Source organism: Mustela lutreola, chromosome 10, assembly GCF_030435805.1.
Source record: "Mustela lutreola isolate mMusLut2 chromosome 10, mMusLut2.pri, whole genome shotgun sequence".
Taxonomy (NCBI): Eukaryota; Metazoa; Chordata; class Mammalia; order Carnivora; family Mustelidae; genus Mustela; species Mustela lutreola.
In genome coordinates, this window is record NC_081299.1 from 42980984 (window position 1) to 43004869 (window position 23886).

General features: G+C 54.8%; 1 protein-coding gene across 4 annotated transcripts in view; it reads right to left on the reverse strand.

Annotated features, from left to right (window-relative positions):
* The window catches only part of GLIS1 (GLIS family zinc finger 1), a 216799-nt gene that overhangs the window by 149559 nt on the left and 43354 nt on the right, over window positions 1-23886 (reverse strand). The window lies entirely within an intron of this gene.

Below are 23886 nucleotides of genomic sequence, written 5' to 3' on the forward strand. Positions count from 1 at the left end.
CCACTCCCACGTCTCCCCTACCCACACCTGCTTCTCACCAGTGCTCTCTCCATGGTGTTGCACAGGGAAATCCAGTCTGAACTCTCCGCAGTCACAGCTGGGCTCTGTATGCTCAGAACTGCGCATATCTGGGGCCAGAGACTTTTGTCCCGAGGTCTGTCCTGTGTGTTGTAGGATGTTAGCAGCACAAGGATGATAACAGACACCAAACATCACCACAGACAGACAGACACACGAGCAGGCAGACAGAAGCCAGGACTGGGTCTGGGTCCCCTTGGCATCCCTTTCTTCTGAAAGACATACAACATCCTACAAGGTGCTTCTGACCTGCAGTCTCCTTGGACCCTCCTCACACCCCTTGGAGGCACCCCACATTCTAGATGAGGAAATGGAGGCACAGATCAGGGAAATGAACTGTGCGGGGTCACATGGCAACTCAAGGTTTGGAAAAGCAGGACTCGGCCTAGATACACTCCCAGAGAGTGTTCAGCTAAAACTAGCCCTCCCTTGCCCCCAGATTCAGGAGCTGCTTCTCTGAGCATCTCACCTCTCCACAAAGGCCCTTCGAGAATGTCCTCTGGCCTGGCCCTGTGCTCGAGTCCCTCCCCGTCCTGGTGGAGCTCTAGGTGAGAGGCACAGACACAGAGATGTGCACTGCAGATTCACTTGGGCTATGAGGGATGACCCACCAGCCTGGGGTGGGTGTGAAGAGAGCCCCCTCTGAACCCCCAGTTACCAGCCCAGGGCCTAGATCCCAGCAGGTGCTCAGTGGGGGGCAGATGGGAGAAAGGAAAGGTGAAGGGGGAGATTTTTTCTACCAGGTAAGACTGGGGGCTGACTGATCCTCCTGCCCCCACATATCCAGGCTGGGTTAGGCACTGCCTAGTCATTCATTCCACAAATATTTACCAAGCACCTGTTCTGTCCGAGACAGCATGCTAGGTGCTGGAGGTAGTACAGAGAACAAGCTGGACATGACCCAGCCCACAGGTACCCTACAGGCTGGTGGGCTGTCCAGGCTCTGGAGCCCCCACACCTTCCTTGGTCCCAGCCCCTCCCACCACATGGGCACTGCCTGCTCTGTATCAGGCCTGCGAAGCCTGAGAGCACCCTGAAGGCAGAGACTGGGTCTAACTCCACCCCTGGGTCCCCACACCCAGCACTCAGCATGAGCCTGGCCCCAAAGAGACTGCTTACTGGCTGAACCAAACAAATGGTGCATCGAGAACTCCGGGTGAGGGGCTTCTGGGGAGGACTTCCTGAGCAGGAGGCCTGCCGCTCAGCACTGCTTGGCCAGGCTGGCAACAGACATTTGAAATCCAGCAGCCTCCGTGACAACAAATGGAGATTACTGGGCTGGCTTTTTATCTGCTTTTATCTAAGTGACCCAAAGCATAAAACACAAGTGGCCCAGCAGTCCCAGCCTGGACAGGAGTCCCAAGCTCTCTCTCTCTCTGGCCATGAAAGCTCAGCTGACAGGAACGGAGCATTCCCCCAGCCCAGACCTGCATCTCCACGAGCAGAGATGCCTTCCCGGGTCACACAGCCCTGCCCAGCAGAGACTGGGTGCCTCAGGAAGCATCAAGTTTTACAAGTGAGGCAACAACACTTTAAACTATAAATGCCCCAAAAGTGAGACTCGATCCTCAAACCCCAGCCGGATGCCTCCCCCTTCTAGGCCCTCTAACCTCTGCACACATCCTCTGGGATGTCCACACGGCTTTACCAACAAAACTGTTACTGGTTCAAGGACAAAAACAAGCCCTACTCTTTTCTTCTCTGCCCCAGACCCTAGTACACAGAGGTGCTTAATAAAAATGTACGGTGTCCACATCTTAGCAATCCTCTAAAAGGAAGATGCTTTCCACTCAAACCGTCGGACACAGGCCCCTGAAATCCTAAAGCACATGTCATCCCATAATGAGGTTCACATACCTTCTGGGTCCTCCGAGCAGAGCTCCAGCCCCTGTGTCAACTCCCAGCAGAGAGCTAATCAGACTCTGGCCCAGCCACCTGTTCACACTTCCGTCTCCCCAGCCGACCATCCTCCTCCAAGAGGCCTCCTCCATTTCTGCCCTCCAGCGCCCTGCACATTCCCGGGCACACAGGAGGAGCTGACTGGCTCTTTGATCAGTGAAGATGTCCCCTCCCATTATTATTTATGAGAGTAAGCAGGAAGCAGAAAACAACCTAAACATCCAGCAACGGAGGAACGATTCCAAGTGTCCAGGTAATCAAGCACTACATGGGCATTATTTTGAGCAGATATGGCTTATGAAGGAAAAGTTCAAAGTAGAATATACAAGCAACATCCTTGCCATGATTCAAACTCTGTTTTGTATTTTTTTTTAAATTGTGGAGGCTCAGCTGATAAATGATTCAAAGTATCTTTTTTTTTTTTTTTTTGACAGACAGAGATCACAAGTAGGTAGAGAGACAGGCAGAGAGAGAGGAGGAAGCAGGCTCCCCACTGAGCAGAGAGTCCGATGCGAAGCTCGATCCCAAGACCCTGGGATCATGACCTGGGCCAAAGGGAGAGGCTTTAACCCACTGAGCCACCCAGTCGCCCCAATTCAAAGTATTTTTAAATCATGCATGTGGACAGAAAGGATCAGTGAGCAGGAGAAATGTGTTTTTTTCTTTTTTCTTTTTTTTTTTTTTTTTTGGTGGGGCCAGATTTGTGAAAGTGCATCTCACTTTGAATTAGTTATTGCTATCATGGTAGCAGTGAAGAATTCTTTCTAAAATAATTTACAGAAGAACAGGATGTGGGGGACTGTCATACTGGCAGAGGATGTTTTTAAAGGATAGAGGGGGCTTTGAAGCATGGAGGTGTCTGTCTACCCAAGACTTAACAAGCTGTTTGACTCCTCGGCGGCATTTGCTAGAAAAGGTCAGGTGTGAAACTGTCCTCCTGGGCCCAGGTAGGATACTCAGCTCTTGGCACAATTCTGAAAGGAGCTTGGGTAGCCTACTGTTGAGAAGGGCTCCTAGGGCTCGTGGCACAGGAAGGTGGTTCCTCAGTAGGAAAGGGTTCACGGGCCTCTGGTGCGTGAGGCCTCTTGGAACAGAACCAGGATCAAGGGAGGAAGCTACAAGGGACCAGATTTCATTTCACGTAACAACTCTCTTCGAAGTAGAGAGCTCCTTATCACTAGGAGAATTCAGGCAGACTGGAAACCTTCCTTCGGGAACACTTTCAGGAGATAGGCAGACTGAGCTCACTTATGCTGCGGGAGATGGAATTTTCTATTACTGACCATCTATATAAATTGAAATGCACTTTAAATATATGTTATTTCATTAAATCTTCCTAGGTTTTTTACAGATGAGGAGGCTGAGGCTTAAGAAGGGGAAACAGGACACTCAGGCTTTCAAAGCTAGCCAAGGCAGAACAGGGATTCAAACAGAGATCTGACCAACGGTGAAGGTCCTTTCCCTCACCCCCACTTTTCACTCAAGTATTTTATCCACTAGCAAGAAGGGACTCTGAATCCTAATTCAGACTTCCTCATACTGCAGCATGAGAAAATTCTCAACTTCTCCACTTATGAGATATCGTGTGGCCTGCGGAATGAATGCAGCAGGCCCCAGCCAAGCTGGCCTGGCAGTGGACCACGTGCAGGATTGAGGGGCCAGGACCAACGGCATCAAGTCCTGCCTCCAGTCAGTCCTGAAGCTACCCTGCTGAGCCACTCCCACTAATCCAGGTGCCGAAATGTAACAGAAGTCCAGGGCATGTCCTAAGCCTTCATAAGCCTCTTGCAGGTACCTGAGAGTAAGCCTAGGAAGCAGTATGGGGCAGTGGGCCAAACACCGGATGAGGAATCAGGAGGAGGTCTGTACCCTGTCTTGGCAAGCCTCTCCCCCTTCCTGAGCTCTGCTTCCTTTTGTGCAAAACAGAACCATTCCGCCCACTAGGCCCAATGGAGAGTTGCATGGAGTTTCATGTATAATGTCTTCTCATCATCCTGTCTGTGAACTCCTACACATCCTTCAAGGCCCAGCTTCAATGTCACCCACTCTATGAAGCCTTCCTTGATCCTCCTCCCCCTGGGCCCAGAGTAAGTTACTCTGCTTCTCCAGGAATCAGAATATCCCCTATCCGTGGGCTATTTATTTGACTGTGGATCCTGAAGCAGGTTCCATGTTGTCTCCGGCCAGATGGGTGACCTGGATTGACAACAAGGCTTCTCTGCCAATCAGAAACCCCTGTGGCCTTTAGGGACTTACATCTGCACATCTCTGGGAAGTCTGCCTGCAGCCTCTAAGAGCAACAACAGGCAGAGAGAGAGGAGGCAGCAGGCTCCCCACTGAGCAGAAAGCCCAATGCGGAGCTCGATCCCAGGACCCTGGGATCATGACCTGGGCCAAAGGGAGAGGCTTTAACCCACTGAGCCATCCAGTCGCCCCGATTCAAAGTATTTTTAAATCATGCATGTGGACAGAAAGGATCAGTGAGCAGGAGAAATGTGATGTTTTCTTTCTGCTCCTCTCGCTACATCTCTCCCTATAAGCCTGTTTCTCTCTGCTTCCTATGACCACAGTACCCCACTCAGGGCTAGACACAGAATAGGACCACGCCCTCCCAAATCAATCTGGGCAGGACCCAGAGAGTGGCCTGGAGCAGCTGCCACTGCCCCTTCCCTCTGCGGGGACTGGCCATACCACCTGGCCCTCAGCCACTCCTCACCCCGCCCACCAGGCTGAGGCCGTGCAGGGGCTGCCCCCAGGCCCATCTGGCCAGACTGTCCCCAGTTCTCTGCACAGCCAGGTCACTCCAGTGTTGGGTCCATTATTCCCTGAGCTGGCAAGCACACCACGTTCCCTGCAATCTCGTGCCTGTAAAGGCAAAGCGGCGCCAGTGGTCGTAGAAGCCTCTTTCCGGTCTGCATCCCTATGAGGCCCCCTCCACCTCCCGAGGCCACGCACAGTTTGGGACCACAAGTGTTATGTCTTTAACTTCCTGTCCACACCATCCCCACACAACTTTTTTTTTTTTTTTTTTTATTAGTGGAATGCTGGAGAGGTTTACAGCGATAACACTGACAAAACGCCTCTGAAAGGGCCTGGATCAGCACTGGGGCCCTTTGCCCGGGGAAAACCCAACCTCAGATACACAGAGAGACAAAGTAAATCCGTACCTCTAGTTGGGCCATGCTGCAAAAATAAGCCAAAGGGTTTTAGAGAGAGGGAGCACAGTGCAGGGAGACCTGGCCTCAAGCCCTGCCTCCATGCTTAGCGGCCATGTGGTTTTGGGCAACTCGCCTCCTCCAGGGAGCACTCCCTGATCCTCCCGCACTGGCTCCTATCCATGGGCACCCACCACTCCTGGGCTTCCCATGCATCTCCTGCTACACAGGGAATTCTTTCCAGTCCAGGACACCCAGCTCAGCCTGGGACAGAGGCACAGTCAGTAGCTGCCTAGATGGACAGATGGATAGGAAAGCAAAAGGACAAAGTTCCATTCTCAGGGTCCACTTTTCATAGTTAGAACAAGAATCAAGCCTCCTTCCCTTTAATAGTAGTGCCAAGTGTGACGCCTGGTGTGAGGCAATGCTAACAGCTTAAATGAGGACAGGAATGACGGAAGCGGCTGTTGCCGGGCTCTTGGGGGCTGTGCTGAGCCACACTGGAAATGGAAGGGGGGGGGGGGGTATCCACCCAAATCTCTGTGTGAGGGTGGTTTAGTTCAGGGCTACCCAAAGCGTGGGTCCCGGTGCAGCGGCACCAGCATCTCCTGGGAACATACTAGATGTGCACATTCCCAGGCCCCTACCCCTGACCTATTTAAGACAGATTCTCTGGGCACTGGGGCCCAGGCATGTGGATTTGCGCAAGCCCGTCAGATGATCTTTCTGCACAGGGATCTTTGAGAAACACTGATTCTGATCACAGGTCTGAGTTACCTATGTTCTCTGTGCCCCTGCTTCCACCTCTGCAAAATGGACACACATAAATGTTCTCCGGAGGGTCACAAGCTGTTGGTACTACCTAATGATAGCAGGAGCCCAGCAGACATGAGATACTGGGGGGGACCTGGACACAGCAGATACAGCCCCTTCCACTCTCCAGAGCCCTGTTCCCCACAGCTTAGGCTTGGGACAAATACTATATCTGTGCGGGCGTAATGACATGCGCAATGGTGCGGCTGGGGTCATACGAGCGAAATCTCCTTGCCAACTCGTGCTCCTCGGGGGTTCTGGTCACTTCCCTGAATCAGAAACTCGGCTTTGTGCCCAGCTTACCCTCAAATTAGGTCCCAGGTTAAGTAAGTCACAGCCCCACTCTGAGTGAACCCAGATTCCCCAAAACCAGCAGGGAAAATCTGCTCTATCTCCCAGATCTGTCTGGAGAAGTCTAAAGAAGAAGAACCAAGTCTGTTTGGAGAAGTCTAAAGAGAAGAAATGAGGAGAAATGCAAACACGTGGGTGTCCTCATCTGTTGCCTCTCACTGTTGGCTGCAAGGCACAGACACTTACAAGGTTTATCTCCTCATGACCCTGCATATGACACTTGAAAGGTTCAGAGTCATGGGGCCACAGAGCACAGAGCAGCAAAACCTGAAGTCGAACCCAAGTCTTCTGACTCCTAGGCCAGGGCCCCTCCCATCAGGGTCCTCATGGTCCCACCACCTCCTTCACCAAACCTCCTCCTCCAACACCCCCCCCTTCTTTCACATCCTCTCTCTCTCTGGCCCAGAGCGTCCAACCTACAGCCAGCAGCCACCAGGACCCTGTCCAAGAATCCCCAGGGGAAGGCAGAAGGGGAAAAAGAGGCACTGCTACGATTTGAAACTTCCTGAACAGAACCTCTTTTTATTTGAAGGAAGAAATCATAGACTCGGTTCCCAGTTCAGGAAAGAAAAAATCCTTGGGTTTGGTTTGGGATTCAAGCAAATTAGCATCATTTGCTCTGGTTTGGGGTTTGAGGTTCTGGTCAAGTCTATGGGAGACAAAAGTTGGGGACACGTCATTCTATAGGCCCCAAAGGCTTCAGCCTCAATGGCTCTGTTTGAAGAACAGAGAATGAGAAAAGATGTTCAGGCAGGAGTCAGTCCAGGACTGGATTGCGAAGCATCCCTCCTTGCCCAGGGCCATCTCCTCTTCCAGCCTGGCTGAGTGCTAGACCAGCCCCCAGCCGGCTCAGAGGGAGCCCAGAGTCACCCCCCTGGCACAACTACACAATTTGGATCCTTTGAGCCCAAGTGTTCCAATCCCCTCCAACTCACCCCGCCCTGGTCTTCCTGACGATCTTTCCACCTCCCCCACACTGGAACCCAGCAGCAGATCATGCCAGACACAGGCCTGTCCACAGCAAGTCCTCAGTCTGAAATCACCCACCCACTGAACCTGTCACATAGTTCTTAAGGAAAATCAGGCTGAAACAAACAAGGTGCCCGTACCTTCTCCAACCCCCGGCATGAGCCTTCCAGTTTTGGACGTTTGTGTCCTGGGGCCAGAAGCACCATCCATCCCAACCTCCCACAGGGTGCCCTGCAACCTAGGGCCGAGCCATGGCTGCAGCCCCCTCCTCAGCCTCATCTGGGGGCCGGGAGCTTTAGTAACTTGAAATTATTAAAATTTCTCTCTCAGGGCACCTGAGTGGCTCAGTCAGTTGGGCGTGTGCCTTTGGCTCAGGTCATGATCCCAGATCCTGGGACCAAGTCTTACATGGGGCTTCCTGCTCAGTAGGGAGCCTTGTTCTCCCTCTGCCTGCCATTTCCCCTGCTTGTGCTCTTTCTCTGTGAAATAAATAAATAAAATCTTCAAAAAAAAAACCTTCCTCATTCTTGCCTCATACTCAAAGGAGCATGGGATTTGGAAAAACAGGTCTTCAAAACCCACCTACCTCCCATGCAACCTTGAGAAGGCCTGAGACTTAGCCACAAAATGGGGGATATCAGTAGAACCTGCTGTGTAGGGTCTCAAGGATGAAGCCGTATGCCACCGCTTAACATTGCACCTAGCAGAATGACAAGCACACAGCAGGTCCCCGGAAAACCCACAGTATCCTCCCCTCCCCTCCCCATTCTCAGGGCACCGTTCCTTGTCTTCTCCCTGTGAGGACTGTGCACCCCACTAGCCGCAGCTTGTGAGTACAAATGCACGGTAGGGGCATTATAAGCTTCATGCTGAGGTTCACAGTTCCATCAACAGGAGGCCATTTGCAGTCTGTGATCATGGCCGTGAACAGTTGCTAAAACCGCTTTTCACCAGCGAGCAAGCTTGGTGACACTGATGGTCTCCTTCCACGCAGGACGTATAGCCACCCCCTCTTCCAGGTAAGAAAACGAAGGCACAAAGCAGCCACGCGACTTGCCAAAGTCGCGTAGCCAGCGGTGACTGAGCTGGGCTGGAATTCAGGTCTGCAAGCTCTGGAGCCCAACACCCTCTAAGTGACAGCCTTGCCTCACCAACACCTCAGCCTGTTCCCGAAAGTTCTGCTCCCCGGCCTGGCTGTTCAACGCACGCGGGCTGGCCGGAGGAAAAACAGCTCTGTTTGGAAGGCAATAAAAATGTGTTTTTTCTTGCTAAACAAATTAGTTTACATCTGGTGATGTACAAATAAATAGAAGGGGCTCAGCCAGGCCCAGACCAGACGTCTCCCAGGGCCTGGGCCCCGTTCCGATTGGATCTGGCCCCGGGCGCTGTGCAGAGTACCCTTGCTTCCCACTTGCTCTCACGCCATTTCTGGGGTCCACTGCGCCTCCTCACGTCCTCTCCCTCTTCTCTGTCATCACCTCATGAACTGCCCATCTTGATGAGGACCCCCCCCACCCCAGTCCTTCTCCCCCAGGCCAGGGGCAGAGCAAGGTCTCTGGCATTTGCCTCCCGCCTCCCTGCTGTGAGGGCCTCAAATGTTACTCTCCTCCTAAGCCTCAGTCTCCCCATATATGAAGTGGAGATAAGGGGTGTCTTCTTGTCAGAACTGCTCTGAAAATAAAATACCCAAAACCCCCACCATAGTGCCTGACACCCAGGCAACAGCCCCAAAATGTGGGACTCCTTCACGGTTGCCTGGCAACGTCAGGCTCCTGGGGACACACTGGCTAAGCCCGGTCCTCCCACACTCCAGAGGCAGTGAGCACCCCCAGCATTCCCAACTCTGCTCCCTGGAGATGTACGGACCCCCCTTCCTGGAGAGTCACACCGCATACCAGCACATTATACCCTCAGAGGGAGCCTGTCATCAGAGCCTGGCCGCAGAGCTCTCTTCAAAACACAAAGACCGACCGTCATCCCTTAGCTTGGGAAATGCTGCCTCGTAAGGGGCTGTGGCTGTCTCATTCCACCTGGTGGATGAAGACACAAGGCCCAGAGAGATGAGACCATTTGCAGAAAACCAGGTCCCCAGACAGAAAATCACCACGCAGAAAACCAGGCCAGGTCCTCAGACTCCCAAAAGCCGGTACCAGCCACCTTAAGCCACAACGGGAAGGCCACTGCAGGGCCTTCTGTTGTTGGACAGGCCACTGTTGGGCCTGTCCAAGTACTAACATTCACTGCAAGTGCCTGATTCCCTTTAGACTTAAAGCCTTCTGACTTCCACAGCCGTGATTAAAATGGAGTATCACTGGAAGGGGTCGGGCCAGGGGGAAAGGGGCAGTTTCATACTTGGTACTGTCAGCGGGGACACAGACAGGATGAGTGGAGAGCAGAGTCAGGGTGAGACCTCTAACCCGGGGAGGTGAGGAGTGGAAGCAAGCAAGCCCATCCCTCACTGGACCTCAGTCCCCTTCCCTGTAAGAGGAACGCTCTGGACATGACCGCGCCCTGCCCCCCCTCCCCCGCACAAAGGGTCCCTCCCTAGCCAGAAAATCTGACTTATTTGGACCCAACTTTCAGCCCATTTCAGCTAGAAAGTGAGGTGTGTGCCATCCTGGTAACCAGAGTGTGAACCTACACCCAGGCCTGGCTGCTCCCTCCCTAGGAAGTCATTCCCTCACCTCCCCATCGTCCTCCCACCAGGCCTGGATCTGAAGCTGGCCTCAGACAGCGCGCAGGTGACCACAGAAGGGAGGGGGCCCCAGATCTCACTGCAGCTCCCTCCACCACGTCTGGGCGCCACTGGGCCTCTGCCGGAAAGGGACCGGGTCCCCGGGGCTGGCAGGGAGGTAGCAGCCGCGGACGCCCTTAGCAGCGGTTGGAGGACTGTGGGAGCCAGGCCCACAATTAAAATAAATCCCCAAACAGCCTTAAAATAACTACAAGGCATTTTAAGAAGATTGTATTGTTGAATTTACTGTTTGTTTACTGAGAATCCGAGTTGGGTCTCAGATGAAAGGAGGAGGGAGACCAGATGTGAGGCTGAACATCTGACCTGCAGCATCTGCTGCTCCAGGAGTCCCGGCCTGGGGGCGGGGGGGTGTCTAGTGGAGACCCGGAGCCCTGTCCCAAACCAGCGCTCAAGGTAGCAGGGGCCCAGAAAGCCGGCACTCCCCTGCCATCTGTTGACGTCTCCCTTTCACGTGGGAGCTGCTTGGAGGCAAGGTATCCCAGAAAGGACTCTCGGCGGCAGACACAGAGACGAACATCCAAATGTCAGCTGTGCAGGCCTGGCTGAGGGCACCAATCTGAGCCTCTTCCTCTGCTATAGCAGCAGGGGTGCGCATGCCGGCCTCCCGCACTGCTGCAAGGACAGGACGGGAGGTGCCTGGAAAGCCCCTGGCATGGCACTGGCCACAGGGGGCTCTGTGACAGCAATGCCAGCCCCATGGTGTCCCGTCCCCCTCCAGCTCGTGGGTCCTCTCCAGTCACGAGTGACACCCAGGCTTCCCTGGGCAGCTAGAAGAGCGCTTCAGTTCTGTGAACTCCTCAAGGTCAGGTACTGGGGCGGGTTCTCTGGGTCCTCCCGGGCTGGGCACCGAACAGCGGCTTCCAGCTACGTGTTGCATGACGGAAGGAGCAGGGGAGGCCTCCGGGAAGGGTCTGACAGGCACAGACTATCCATCACACTGCAGCTACTCTTGGCTTTAAAACCTTTTCATGTCAAATGTGGTGTTTGTCCTTGACGTCCTCATAAGGAAAGGCAAGGGGAGAGCTTTCCATCCTACCCATTTCATAGATGGGAACACTAAGACACCAAGTGATTCAGAAAACTGACTCTCCTGTCCACACATCCCTGCTCTATCCCCTTCATGAGCATGGGGCCTGCCACACGCCAGACTGGGATACCGCTGGGAGAGCGGATGGCCATGGGCCTGGGCTACTGACAGAGCTGCATCACCTTGGGGAAGATTCTCACCCTCTCTTATCCTTAGTTTCCTTCTCCTACAAAATGGGGATAATAAAACCCCCTCACCCTATGAGCGTCAAATGAAGTAATGGAAGGGAAAGTGGTCTGTGAACTGCAAACCACATGGAAATGCCAGGGACTACCGCCCTCCTCTGGGTGCTTTTCAGTCTAGGCCAGTGTATGTGTGTATGCTGGGGGCGGGGGGGGGGGGGGGTGGCGCGCGGTGCACAGCTCCTGACACCTGCCGAATGGGTGAGTGCATGAGTGAATGAAGGGCAAAGCAGCCCAGGCCGCCTGATGTATTCTAAGACAAATCCACCCTCCTAACTACCAGCAGGAATCAAACAGCCGACCCATTGCTGTCCCACGTCTGAAGACTTGGAACCGACTATGGGAAAGACCTATATACCCCTTCCAAACCCGAGAGGTACCCCACCCAAAATGGCCCACACACCCGCCACCGTCGGATTCTCCCGTCCTGCAGCAGACACTGGCCAGGTGACCTCAACCCTGGATGCGGCTAGGGCAAGGTTTCCTGGGCCTCGAGGTCAACCAGGCTGATACCATCTGCTGGTGTCAGGGGGAGGCATCTCAGGCCCCTCTTCCCAGCCTTGAGGCATGCAAGCCTCTGTCTCCTAAACCAAGTCCAGAAGGAAGACTACAGCACTTGCACAGCGGCCCGGAGACCTACCCCTGTGTCGGGAGCAGGGCTCTCTTCGGAGTCCGTGGCTGTGTGAAGATGTGTGCTCTGCTTGGAGTCACGGGACAGGGTGAAGGACACACGGCATGCTCCACACAAGAATGGGGAGTGCGGCCCATGGTGGGCAGAGATCATCGGGGCCGGGCTTCAGGGCCCCATCGCCTCTCGTCTGGGCTGCTGCAACAGCCCCTCACAGGCCTCACTGCTCGAGGGATGACGCCAAGTGGGGTTGGAATATGCTGGTCAGAGCCAGGAGAGGGGCCCAGATCCGAGAAGAGATTTAGGAGAAATCGTGTAAAACTGAGCAAAATGAAAGAAGTGGATGCTGCTGGTCAGGGCCAATGTCTCTAATCGAAGGCAGCCAAGGAGGAGAACGTGCCCATTCTCTCAGGGCTGGCGAAGGGAGAGCCTGGACTTCTTTCCACAGAGTCAGGAGGGGGACTGGCTTTCAAGGACTGCTAAGGAGGGGTGGGTGAAGGAGCCCCTCGGTGATCTCCATCCCACAGACAAGTGTGGGTGCCTGGGACAGAGCAGCCCCAGACAGGGTCCCTGCCCTGTTTGGGAGCTCTCCCCCAAACATCTCCAAGGCTTAGCGAGGTGCTCACGTTCACACAGCAGACAGGCAGTGCAGCAGGGACTCAAACCCCCATTTTCTGACCTTCTACCATCTCCTTCCACAGAGCCCCACACACTCAGCCCCTCGCTCCTTGTCTCGGGCCTTCCCGAACTGTCTCTCCCCACCCCCAGTCCCGGACACGCAGACACTCCTGTGCCGAGTTTACACCACACTCACTTAAACCACTTTGTCGGCTACTTTGCAAGTGTTCTTAATCTTTCAGCTAATTCATCGGCTCTTGGAGAATAAAGGAAATTCGAAATTGCTGTGTTGCATGCAATAAACTCTTGGCACCTGGCCCGCCGAGGCCATTCCGGGCAGATTCGGCACCAGCCCTGCACAGATGCTTCCTGTCGTAAAGGTGAGGAGCCTCCCTCCCTCCCTGCCACCCCTTTAACACACCCAACCCCACGGCCAGCCCGCTCTGCAACTGTTCCCTCTCCCCTCCAGCCATCCGGCAGTCACTGACGGAGCGGACACCTGGCGGCGGAGGGCGGCGGGCCAGGCCACGGGGTGAGGGGGCTCAGGCAGAATCCCAGCATCCCGGCTCGAGGAGTTCGCTGTCCAGGCAGGCCAAGAGCCTCTGGCTTCGCCCCCTGTGCACATGACTGAAATCATTGAATGGAATCAGAACGCAGCCTTCCTCTGGGGGTTGCCTCTTAACATGTGTCCCCCTAAGGAACACAGGGGGTGCACAGATGCCAAGGCCCCTGGCAGTGACCCTGTCTGCTGGGGCTGCAGGGTGGCAGCCTTCTCCCCAGTGGGTCTGGAAGCCCTCACCGCAGTACTGCCACACTCCTGTCGGGACGGATTTTTTGTGAGCCATCACCACACAGCCAGGGAGCTCAAGCAAGGAGGTAAAGGATGAGGAGAGGCCCTTTCACCTCTAGTTCATCTATGCGAATCTGTCTTTTACTTAATGAATTACTGTTGTTTTTTTTTTCAAGTCACACAATCAGCAGAGAGGGACCTTAAAGGTCATCTCTGACAACTGGCCATTTTACAGATGAGGAGACTGAGGCTCAAAAAAGGGAAGGAGCTGCCCCAGGCCTCCAGAAAAGTAGGTACAGGACCTTCCCAGGAAGGCGTGAGACCCAGCGTACAGGTGGATGCTGGTTTCATTAGCCCAGACTGCTCCTGCCTCTTAGACGGAGGTCTTGGTGGCTGAAGGAGGATGTTGGCCCAACCCCACTAAGTCCATCATTAGTGAGCTTCCCAGCCAAGTGTTCTAAAGTGTTGCAAGAGAAAGTCCCCAGAGATGCTGACCACCTGTGAGACCTGAACCAAATCCCACAGAGTCTTCCTGTCCTCCTGAAGGCCCATAGGCACCTTCCCTTTCCTTCCTTTGAACTTACAGGCAACAAGCATTTGCTGCAGGTCTACTCTGGGCCACGCACTGGACAGAATGAGGAGCTGAGTCCACGTCCCTGACTTGAGCGTGGCACCTCGTGAGGCAGTCAGGAAGCAAAGGATCACACAAACGCATGCAAAACAAAGTCTGCACGTGGCGCGGTCGGCCGCACCAGGAGCTGTGAGAGACCAGGAGAGAAGTCAGGAAAGGCTTCCGAACTGCAGAAGCAGCGTTTGAGCTGAGACATGAAGATGAAAAAGGCTGCCGCAGAGGAAGGGGAACGCGTTCCGAGTCCAGGGAACCACGTGTGCACAGCCCCGAGGCAGGGAGAGGTAACAGCGCGCTGGAAGGGAAAGAAAGGAAGCTAGTGTGGTGAGAATATGTACAATGAGCGCACGGTCACTAAAGAATGATGCCGCAGAGGCAGACACATGCTGGACTGCCCAGACCCTGTGGACTAAGGTACAAAATGCGTGCGTTATTCTGAAAACACTGTTCTAGCCATCTAGCAAAGTCTCAAGCAAGGTGAGGGTATGTGACAGGAACAGATCTGTGTGGGTAGAGGGTAGGAAAGAGCCTAGGCGGAGACACGGAGACCGGAGGGGCAGCCACTGCCCTTGGCCAGGCTCAGACTACGCTGGTGACAAGCGAGGAGGACAAAAGTAGACACACTCAAGAGACAACCAGGAGGGCAAAATGACAGGGTTCGTGGAGGGACTGGACATAACCAGTGGTCAGGGAGCTGTTACCAAGAACAACCGTGAGCCAGCGACCCCGGACAAGGATCAGACAAGCTCAGTCCTGGCCTGTGGAATCTGGGGGCTCACTTCCTCGCTCCCCAGCTGCACTGCTGGCAGATTCCACTTACACCTCTTCAGAATTTAGCAAGAACCAGGCCCTCTTCTTCTAAGCACTCGAACCCAATGACTCTCTTATCATAATAAGAGAAGTGGTAGCTGCAACTAGGAACCCGTGCAGGCCGTCTCCAGAGCCTGGAGCCCTCACACAGGCCCACTCTGAGGTGCATGGGGGGCTCAGTCAGATGAATGTCTGCCTTCGGCTCAGGTCATGATCTCGGGGTCCTGGGATCCAGCCCCTCACTGGGCTTCCTGCTCAGTGGGGAGTCTGCTTCTCCCTCTCCCTCTGCACATGCTCTCTCTTGCGCTCTCTTAAGTAAATAAAATCTAAAAAAAGAGAAAGACAGACAGACACAAAGGCCCCCTCTCAACGAGCCAAGGGGCAAGACTGTGGGCTGAGTCTTGGGTTCAAAGCCCCAGCTCTGCTTCTCATTTCCTGTGTGAACTTATGTGAGGGATACCACCTCTGTAGGCCCCATCTGTGAAGTGGGGATAGGGTGGTGTCACCTACTGTGGACAGTCCCTGCACGGACCCAATGAGAGCATCCCACAGACCAGCCCTCAATATTGCAGGATCCAGGTGAATAAGAACTAGAAGCAGCCTTAGCAGATCTGTGTTCCCAGCACTGGCAGGAGGCCCAGCATGGGGCAGGTCTGTGGAATGAAGGAACCAGCTGGGTGCCCGGTAAATGCTGAGCTGGTAGTGAGTGTCACAGCCTGAAGGGAGTGCACAGCGAGGGAGGATAGACAGGGGAGACGCTCAAGCACACATGGGGAGGTCACTTGCTGGGGATCCTGTAAGGGATCGGGGCACCGGGAGGCCCTGCACCGGAAGGACGAGGGCTTTGTACAGTCCTTTCCAGGCCTGGAGTTCAGGGACTCCCTCAGCTCACCAGCCTGCTCACAGAGCACAGGCAATGTTGTGGAGCTCAGTCTCTTAATCAACCTTACTCTGCCGGGGCTTAGAGCTGAATCCTTTCCCCAAATTGGACATTTATGGGGCTGGAGAAGGTACAGAAGAGCAGGATGGATGAAGTGTCCACATTCCATCTGGGAGGTTACGGGCTTTTGTGTTCCTTCCTTCTAAACCCCCAGACATTCTCAGCCAGGCCTGGGAGCGTCCACATCTCCTCAGATGCTTGGGGGTGGGGGGCTCCTTCCTGGAACTCTGTATTCCAGTTCCTCCCTCCTGTCTCTGGGGACAGTCAAGGTGCTAGAACCTCAGAGGATCCCCAGGGCTCAGCCCAGAGCTGACACACAATAGGTGTGTGTTTGTGGAGTGTGTAAGCCAAATTCAGCCTGACTTCAGGCTAACTGTGGTCCCTCTCACTCCTGGACTGATGTGGCCTCTCCATGGTCAAGACCAGCCCGGGGCACCTCAGGGCCCTATGTGGGGGCTAGTGCAGGTATGCCTCACTTTCCCCTGCAAGGTGAAACAGCTACCAGATGTCCAACCCTTCAAGGAAGCTAGTTCAGAGGGATCCCACTGTCCCAGAAGTAGAAACTGAGGTCTCTCCAGAAGCACAGCTGTTTCCATCACTGCCCCCAGTCAAACCTTCAGAACACCCCCAAGCCCCAAGAGTCTAATCCAAGCTCCTCAGCCTGGCTCTCATTTCCATCTTTCCTTCCAGAGAACCTGCCTGCCCTCCAGCCTGGTGGAGCCCCCAGCCTCTCCTCAGCTGGGCAGCTGGCAAATCAGACACCTGGGGACTCGTCACCCTGGTGGGCAGGTCCCCAGCGCCCCACCCCACTCCATGAGCAGCACCTCCCAGCACACATCCCGGAGCTACTCCCAAGGCAGGTAAGCAGCGTTTGACCCTGCTTTACTCTTTCCCTGAGGTTTCAGGGACTTGGCTCTGCCCAGATCGGTGAACACACATCTGCTCTGTGTCTGGCACAGAGTATCTGAGTTGGACACACAGGTCACAGAGAAGCATGCTGCCATCAAGGGGCTCACAGTAAGCAGGGGTTTGGAGACCCATACAGAAACAGATGACAACCAGGAATGACAGAAGCTATGGGGGCCAAGGGAAGACCCCTGACCCAGGCAAGCGGTCAGGGAAGGCTTCCTGGAGGAAGTCCTGGAGGGGAGGCTCTCAACACAGCAGGAAGGGCGTGAGCAAGCACGCCAAGGTAGAAACAGGAGTTTGCATGCTCTGGCCGACTTCTGCCAGGGCCCAGCTAGCAGGGGCGGTCCCCAACCACAGAGGCCACTGACAGGGGGACCAGACTTGCACACGCACCCCCTGCCACCTTCATTCCCACCGGAGCCCGCGGACATGCCATTCCTTGTGGCCACCCCGCCGCGGAGCAGCGTGTCCCCAGAGCGCCGTGGTGTCTGCGCGGCCGGGTGCGATCTGTTATTATCTCCCGTCAGCGCGGCCGGCCTGTGTACATTCCTCGGGAATGAGTCTGACCCTCCTCGGCAATGTTTAATCAGAGCCTAATCGACCCTGGCTTTGATCTGCTTCATTTTCTGCAAAAACCCCAGTACCTGATTTTTACAATCTGATTAGCCAGGCTAGCTCTCCGAAGCCAAAATTACCCTGAGTTGCAGAGATCCCTGCTGAGTTCTTTGTGTTTTTCCCTTCTCTTCCAACAAGGTATTTCCTGAGACAACTGTCACTTCCCTACTTGCCCACTCCCGCCTCCCTCACTCCCATGCAGTCAGTCGCCCAGTCTCAAACAGTGGCCCCAACCCATCACCTCCCCTCCCCGCCAGCCTCGGCCCTGGCCATCGGCCTCCTCTCTGCTCCAGTCCACATCTGATCAGAGTCAAGGCAGTCCCCGACCATCTGGCCTCAGGAACTGTTCCCTGACCGGTCTGGCCTGACCTGCAACCCCTCCCCCCACTTCCATTGCCACCGTGGACACGCCAACTCCCATCCACAGCTTCTGGGAGAAATATGCCCTCCCTTCCACCGGACTCTTTAACCAGCCGCCATCTCTGTCAAGCTCACACCAGGCTGCAGGACTGGCCCCTCAGCTCCTACAGTCCTGAGGGCTCCCCTCCAGTGTCCCAGTCCTACCCATGGGCACCCTTTTCTCCATCTCTCCCACCAGACTGTGAGCCTCCTCAGACAGACAGGGGGCACTTTGATTCCCCACTGCTTCCCTGGGGGACCCACAGGGCTTGGCATGCAGCTGGTGCTCACTAAATTCCCGCTGAGTGGACGGCTGGCTGGCTGACTGGCTGGCTGGAGATTCCCCGGCAGCCCAATATGGACACAGCACACTGACGGGTCCCATAACGGCCCCTTCTTACCTTTCAGTTCCACAAGGCACAATTGTCCACACCCTGCCTCAGCCCCATTCCACTTCCCACTGGCTTCGATGACTCTCCGACAGAGGACACTGTGTTGTTCTCACCCGCAGCACTGTCTCTCCCTCCAAAGAGGAAAAGAAGAGGAGCTGAGAAATGGGGCCAAAACCCCTCACGAGCAGAGGAAAACAGCCCTCGCTTGGTCTGTGCCAGGCGCTGAGCTGAGCACTGAAGGCACAGGCGAACCAGGCCTCCTCCTCTTTACGAAGCTCAAAGCCTATCGAGGGAACCAGAGAACGAAGCCAAAAAAAAAACAAGAACGTAGGGTAAATGGTGCTTGCCTTTAGTCAGGAGAACGGACTCTGCTTGCAAAATATGGGAGAATTCGAAGCGGGAATGACTGAGCTGAGTTTTGAGAGATGGATGAGAGCTCTCCAGTCGAGGAAACAGCCACCATGCAAAGGCACAGAAGCATGAGAACCCAGGGTGTGCCCAAAGGATGAAAAAAGTTCAGCGTGTCCTAAAGGGAGCAAGGGTGGAACGGCAAGGTTATTAGGGCCTGATAGGGACGGGCCCGGTCCGCCATGCCCGGGAGGTCAGTCCGTGTCCTATACCATCACTGCATCTGCTACCTGACTGAGCCTCCTGACGGGGCTGGGACCTTCCCTTGCCTTGATATACGCAGAGGACTCCAGAGCTGTGTGGAGGGAGCTCTGGAGAACTATTCCAAAGCCAGGATTTGCGCTGGGAGAACACAGGCTGAGAGAGACCAAGCGACTTCGAGGAGATTACACAGCCTAGTGGCGGCAGAGCCTGAGCTGGAAGACAGCTTTACCAGAGGGAAGGGAAGACTTTCACGGGCTGGAGGGCTGATGAACAGGGGGAGGTGGGAGCTGGACCCAGAACCAGGCCAGAGAGCCAGACTTGGAAGGGGGCAGCTCACCTCTGGTGCAGACCCTGGGAGGAAAACAGGCCCTGCTCACATCATCTTTCATGCCCTTCAAGGTGCTGCCTGCCTGGGTGTCTCAGACATGGTCTTGGGTGAGGGGTGACAGGAAGGAGGAAAAAAAGTAACGCTCTCCTGAGGGTTTCCCATCAGACTCTTTTACAAATTATTTCCTCCCAGCCATTCCAGGAAAACTGCGAGGCCCCATCGACCAACCATCTAACTCAGCTTTTACACAGTTTTGAAGCACTAAGCTTAATCCCCATGATAAGGCCTCATGGTAGATACTGTTGTATCCCTGTTACCCTTACCTGGATGAAAGGCCAAGGAACATCCTCAAGGTCACCCAGCTGGAGAGTAGGTTTGTTTTTCTCTTCCTCAGTCCACCAAATTCGCTCAACAAAAGATGTCTGCCCTGGGCCAATGTCCCTGTCTCCTGCCTCCCAGCCCAGGGGTCTTTCCTATGCCTTCTGGCCACCCTCCCCTCCATGGGGAGGATGGTGAGGCAGGAACTCTGGCCAACAGGAGATCCAGTGAATGGGGGCTTCACAGCCCCCAGGTCACCAGCTGATGGGGATAACTGCCCATGTCCAGAGCCCCAGATGCAGGCTCTGGACAACTGCTCTCTTCCCCTGAATCAAACTCTCCCTCTGACCTGGAGGAGGACAGGTAGCCTTCTCAGGTGAGGAAGCAGTCACAAAGGTAAATAAGACTGCCTGGGGCCACACCGTGATGTCAAGCCTATGGGACCCCAGCCTCACTGCCTTCCCTGGGGGCCACCCCACTGGGGGCCAGATAAGCAGGGCTTCCTGCACCGCCAGCTCAGCCCCGTGTGTGGCAGGCGAGGCCTGCTCAGTCCCTGGTTGGTGGCGAGCACCTCGTCAGACTCTCATTAGGCTCTGTTTTCTCTGCAAACATCTCCAAGGGCCCGCGGCCCCTCCTGTGCCCAGGAATGCGACCGTGGGCTCATGGGGATAAATCTGTCTGAGTCTCTATTTTGACTAGTCCCTACAACATGTGCTCTGAGCACTGAGCAAGGGAAAGGTGGGGAAAAAGAAGAGGTGGGAGGGGAGAAGGATCTCCTCGCATCTTCACGCACACAGGCAATCTCCCGCTGCCGCCAGTGAGCTGAGCACTAGGGACTGCTGTGCCAGCCCTCCCAGGCCTCTCCCCGACACCCACATGCCTGCCTTGCCCACTGCCCTTTCTGCTCTCCCTCCCGACCCCAACTAAAACCCTCTCATTCATTAAGGCCCAGAGCAAAGGCCCCTCTTCCAGGAAGTTTTCCTGATTTATCCCTACCGGGGAGGACGCCATTCTTCCCTGTGCTGCCACAGCATACTCTTCCTCCCTTGAATGACACGTGCTTGTCCCACTAGACCATCAGCTCCCCCAGGGCAGGCCCACAGTACCCATCAAGTGTCATGAATCACAGTTGGTGCTGAAGAAAAATCTGTTCCTTGACTAAGTCAGTGCGATATCACTTGGAAAGTCTTCAGTTTTTTACTAAACAGTGGAGAATTCATTTGGCAAGTACCTTGAGACCTCCAGGGGCACACGCACCCGTTGGCAGACACTTGAGGCCCAGGAGCTGGGAAGGCCCTGCACTAGCCAGATGCCCCTAGCTCAGAGGCCCACTCTACACCAGCCATCGATAGGGGCACAAAACACAGCCATCGTCATTTGAGAAATGGTAACACCACTTTTGCTCTTAATAGTCCTTTGTGAAAACCGAAATACTTCCTCTTGGGTTATTTGGTTGTCTCCACAGGCATCACCCCTGTGAGATGGGGGGAGGCTGAGACCAGTCAAAGTCACAGACTGCATTCAACAGACAGGAGAACAACAAAACAGAGAAGAGGATGGGGACGCAGCCCCTGGGAGGGAAGGCAAGCTCAGGAAAGGCTTCACAGAGGCCACATCTGAGCCAAATTGGGCAAAGCTGGTAAGAAGTGGGCAAAAACATCAAGTCAGGCAGCCCAGGCAGAGGGAAAAGCAGAGGAAAGGCGTAGTGCCACGTGGAAGGAGCACGTGGTTCAGCGTGACCCCAGTAAAGGGAGCAAGACAGACGTGGCAGAGTGCCGCAGGCAGGCGCTGCGTGCCAGGCTGGGTCCTCACTTCCAGGGGAGGGGGCAGAGGCAGGCCCTGCCAGGGCACTACAGACATCAGCACGAGGCAGGAAGGGAAGAAGGAAGGTTCTGGATTGTCAGGCAGCCCATCTACTCAGGAATGGAGCCCCTTTGTACCCTGTGCTCCTTCTGTGCTCCTGACCCTAAGTCAGTCTGTGTGGTCATTATCTCCTACCCAGCTGCCTGACAAGCCCCTTGAGACAGGCTTGGACCTGAAGGAGCAGAGCACAGAAACCAAACAGCGACAGGTCCCGCCAAGGCCTGAACCTCATGCTGTAATGAAGGTGCCCCTCAACACCGTTGTGGAACATTCTAGGGCCACAGGCAGAGACCGGCTGTGTTTACCTTGTGCCACCCCACCCTAGGCTCCAGTCCCCCCACCAGGAGCACCATGAGGGGAAAGGGGTGATCTCCAAGGCCTTCAGGAGGTCTGGGCTGCAGGACACAGCTGGGACCACTTCAGCCAGCCTCACGAGGGACACAGCAGGATCTCCTCCCGGGACCAAGCAAAGTGCCTCCAGCCTGAACTGACCCGCCAAGCCCCCAGATGGAGGAAGGAGCCTTGAATGCAGGAAGCTGTCCCTTCTCCCTCTGTTGCCCAGTGAGGCAGGCGGCCCAGGAACGACTAACCCCTTTTCTCAGCTAAGAAAATAAGTGTCAGAATGTGGCACGTGTGATTGGGCCTCAGAAGGCAAAGATGGGAGGAAAGGGCATTTTGGCAGAGGGACTGGCGTCAGCAGGAACATCTGCCAGCGACAGTGCACGGACCGCCCAGGGGTGTGGCCAGAGCGAGAAGAAAAGCCAGGGGCCCTCTCTAGCCACCCCGCATGTATTTAAACATGTAATCCTGGAGGTGGGGGGGGACTTCCGTCCCTCTTTTTACAGATGAGGCATGTAAGACACAAAGATTAAGTACCGTTCCCCAAGTTGCCCAGATGGCGGGTGATGGAACAGGGAGGCTCCAGAGCCATGTTCCTTCCTAAACACCAGACACCACTGCCTCTCAAAGAGGAAGGGAGCATGAGACAGGGCCCTATTCAGAGCCTGGCCCTTAATTCATATTTGATGAGCAAACAAGTGGATGAATGAATGGAGAGCCTCGGCATCTCTCCCCACTTGTAATATTAGCTCTCTGATCTGCAGTCCTCGCCCCTGGCTGGGACCACGCACCTCACAGCAGAGCACACTCGTGCCCAACCAGGCTGGGGGACCCAATCCAACCAGCTGCCTGCTGGAAGGTCTGGGAGGGTTTTAAAGAACCTAGAGTGAGGCAATCAGGGCAGCCATTGGTCCTGCCCTGATTTTGGCCTCATCTCTGTGAGCAAGGCCACCATGCCCTCATCACCCACACCATTATCACGTTTACTCTGGTCCTCCTCTGGCTCCCCAGCGGTGGACCCCCTCTGCTGACCTCCAGTCTGAGTCCCCACCCAGCTCATGGATGCCCCTACACCTTCGGTTTTCCCCTCTCTTACAACCAGATTCTAACAAAAGCCTTCCAACAATTCACTCCCACCGCGCCCAGGCTAGGCCCACCGCTCTCTCAGTCCCTCCAGTGGGAGTCCCTCACACCCAGGTCCAGCCCTTATCGCCGCCTCCAGCTGTCACATCATTCCCCGCTACCCACTGCAGGAACTGGAGGTGGACCAAAATCACTCCTCCTCAGAGCCTGTTCCTTTGCCTTTAAATCTGTTTAAAATGCAGATTTCTGGGTTCCCCCAGAAATCCATGAGCCAGAGTCACTAGGCCCTGGACCCTGGGTCCCAAAGGCACACACATTCAGAGGAGGTGGGTGCCTCACTCTCCCACATGCCTGTCTCCTCCCTGAACTCCCTTCTTCTCCAGTTCCCCCTTCCTCCCTGTCTCCCCCCCAGGGATTCCTCTGGCTGCCCGCACCCACCCCCTCCGCAGCCACTCTGCCAGCACTGATTCCTACACAGGCTGAGCTCCGGATCTGCTAGGAAAGGGTCCTTCATCTCTGGACGGCTCACCTTATCAAACTCCAGTTTCTCTAAGCAGCCTCTATATCCCTTTCACAGTCCATTCCAACCTTCTTCCCCGCCCACCAGCATTACCAGCTCCACAGCAAACCAGACCCGCCTGATGTCTGCATCCCTGAAGGCACAAAGATCATTTAAGTTATGATTATTTTCTCCAGTCCCACACAAATGTGGCTGATGGGCTGAGGGGGATCTCTTTCCAAACTCACAGCCTGGCCTGGGGACATTGTCTGGCACCCCCAGGCCTGATCTGCAACCCACTCTGCACTTCCTCCTATCTCGGATAAGTCCCTTACCCCCTTGCAACTGCCTCATTTTTTCTTAACACAATCTTTCTTTTCCTTCACACCCAGCCTCTCTCTCCTGCCCCCCAACTAAAGAAGATTTGAGAAGTCCTTTTAAAAAATACCATAAAACAATGTCTGGGTGGCTCAGTCAGTTAAGCCGCTGCCTCCAGCTCAGGTCATGATCCCAGGGTCCTGGGATCAAGTCCCGCATCAGGCTCCTTGCTCAGCAGGGAGCTTCTCTCTCTGCCACTCTGCCTGCTTGTGCTTGCTCACGCTCTGTCAAATAAATAAATCTTTAAAAAAAAAATTCAAAATACCATAAAACAAGAAAGCCCCTTTTTGAACTAACCAAACCTCACAATGAGGCTTAAACCCACTGCCAGATTAGTCATCTCAGAACTGAGCTCCAATGCCATACCCTTGCTTAAGAACCTTCTGTGGATCCCCATCACCTAAACGATAAAAGCACTTTGCACAACCAGAAAACAGCAAGACATATC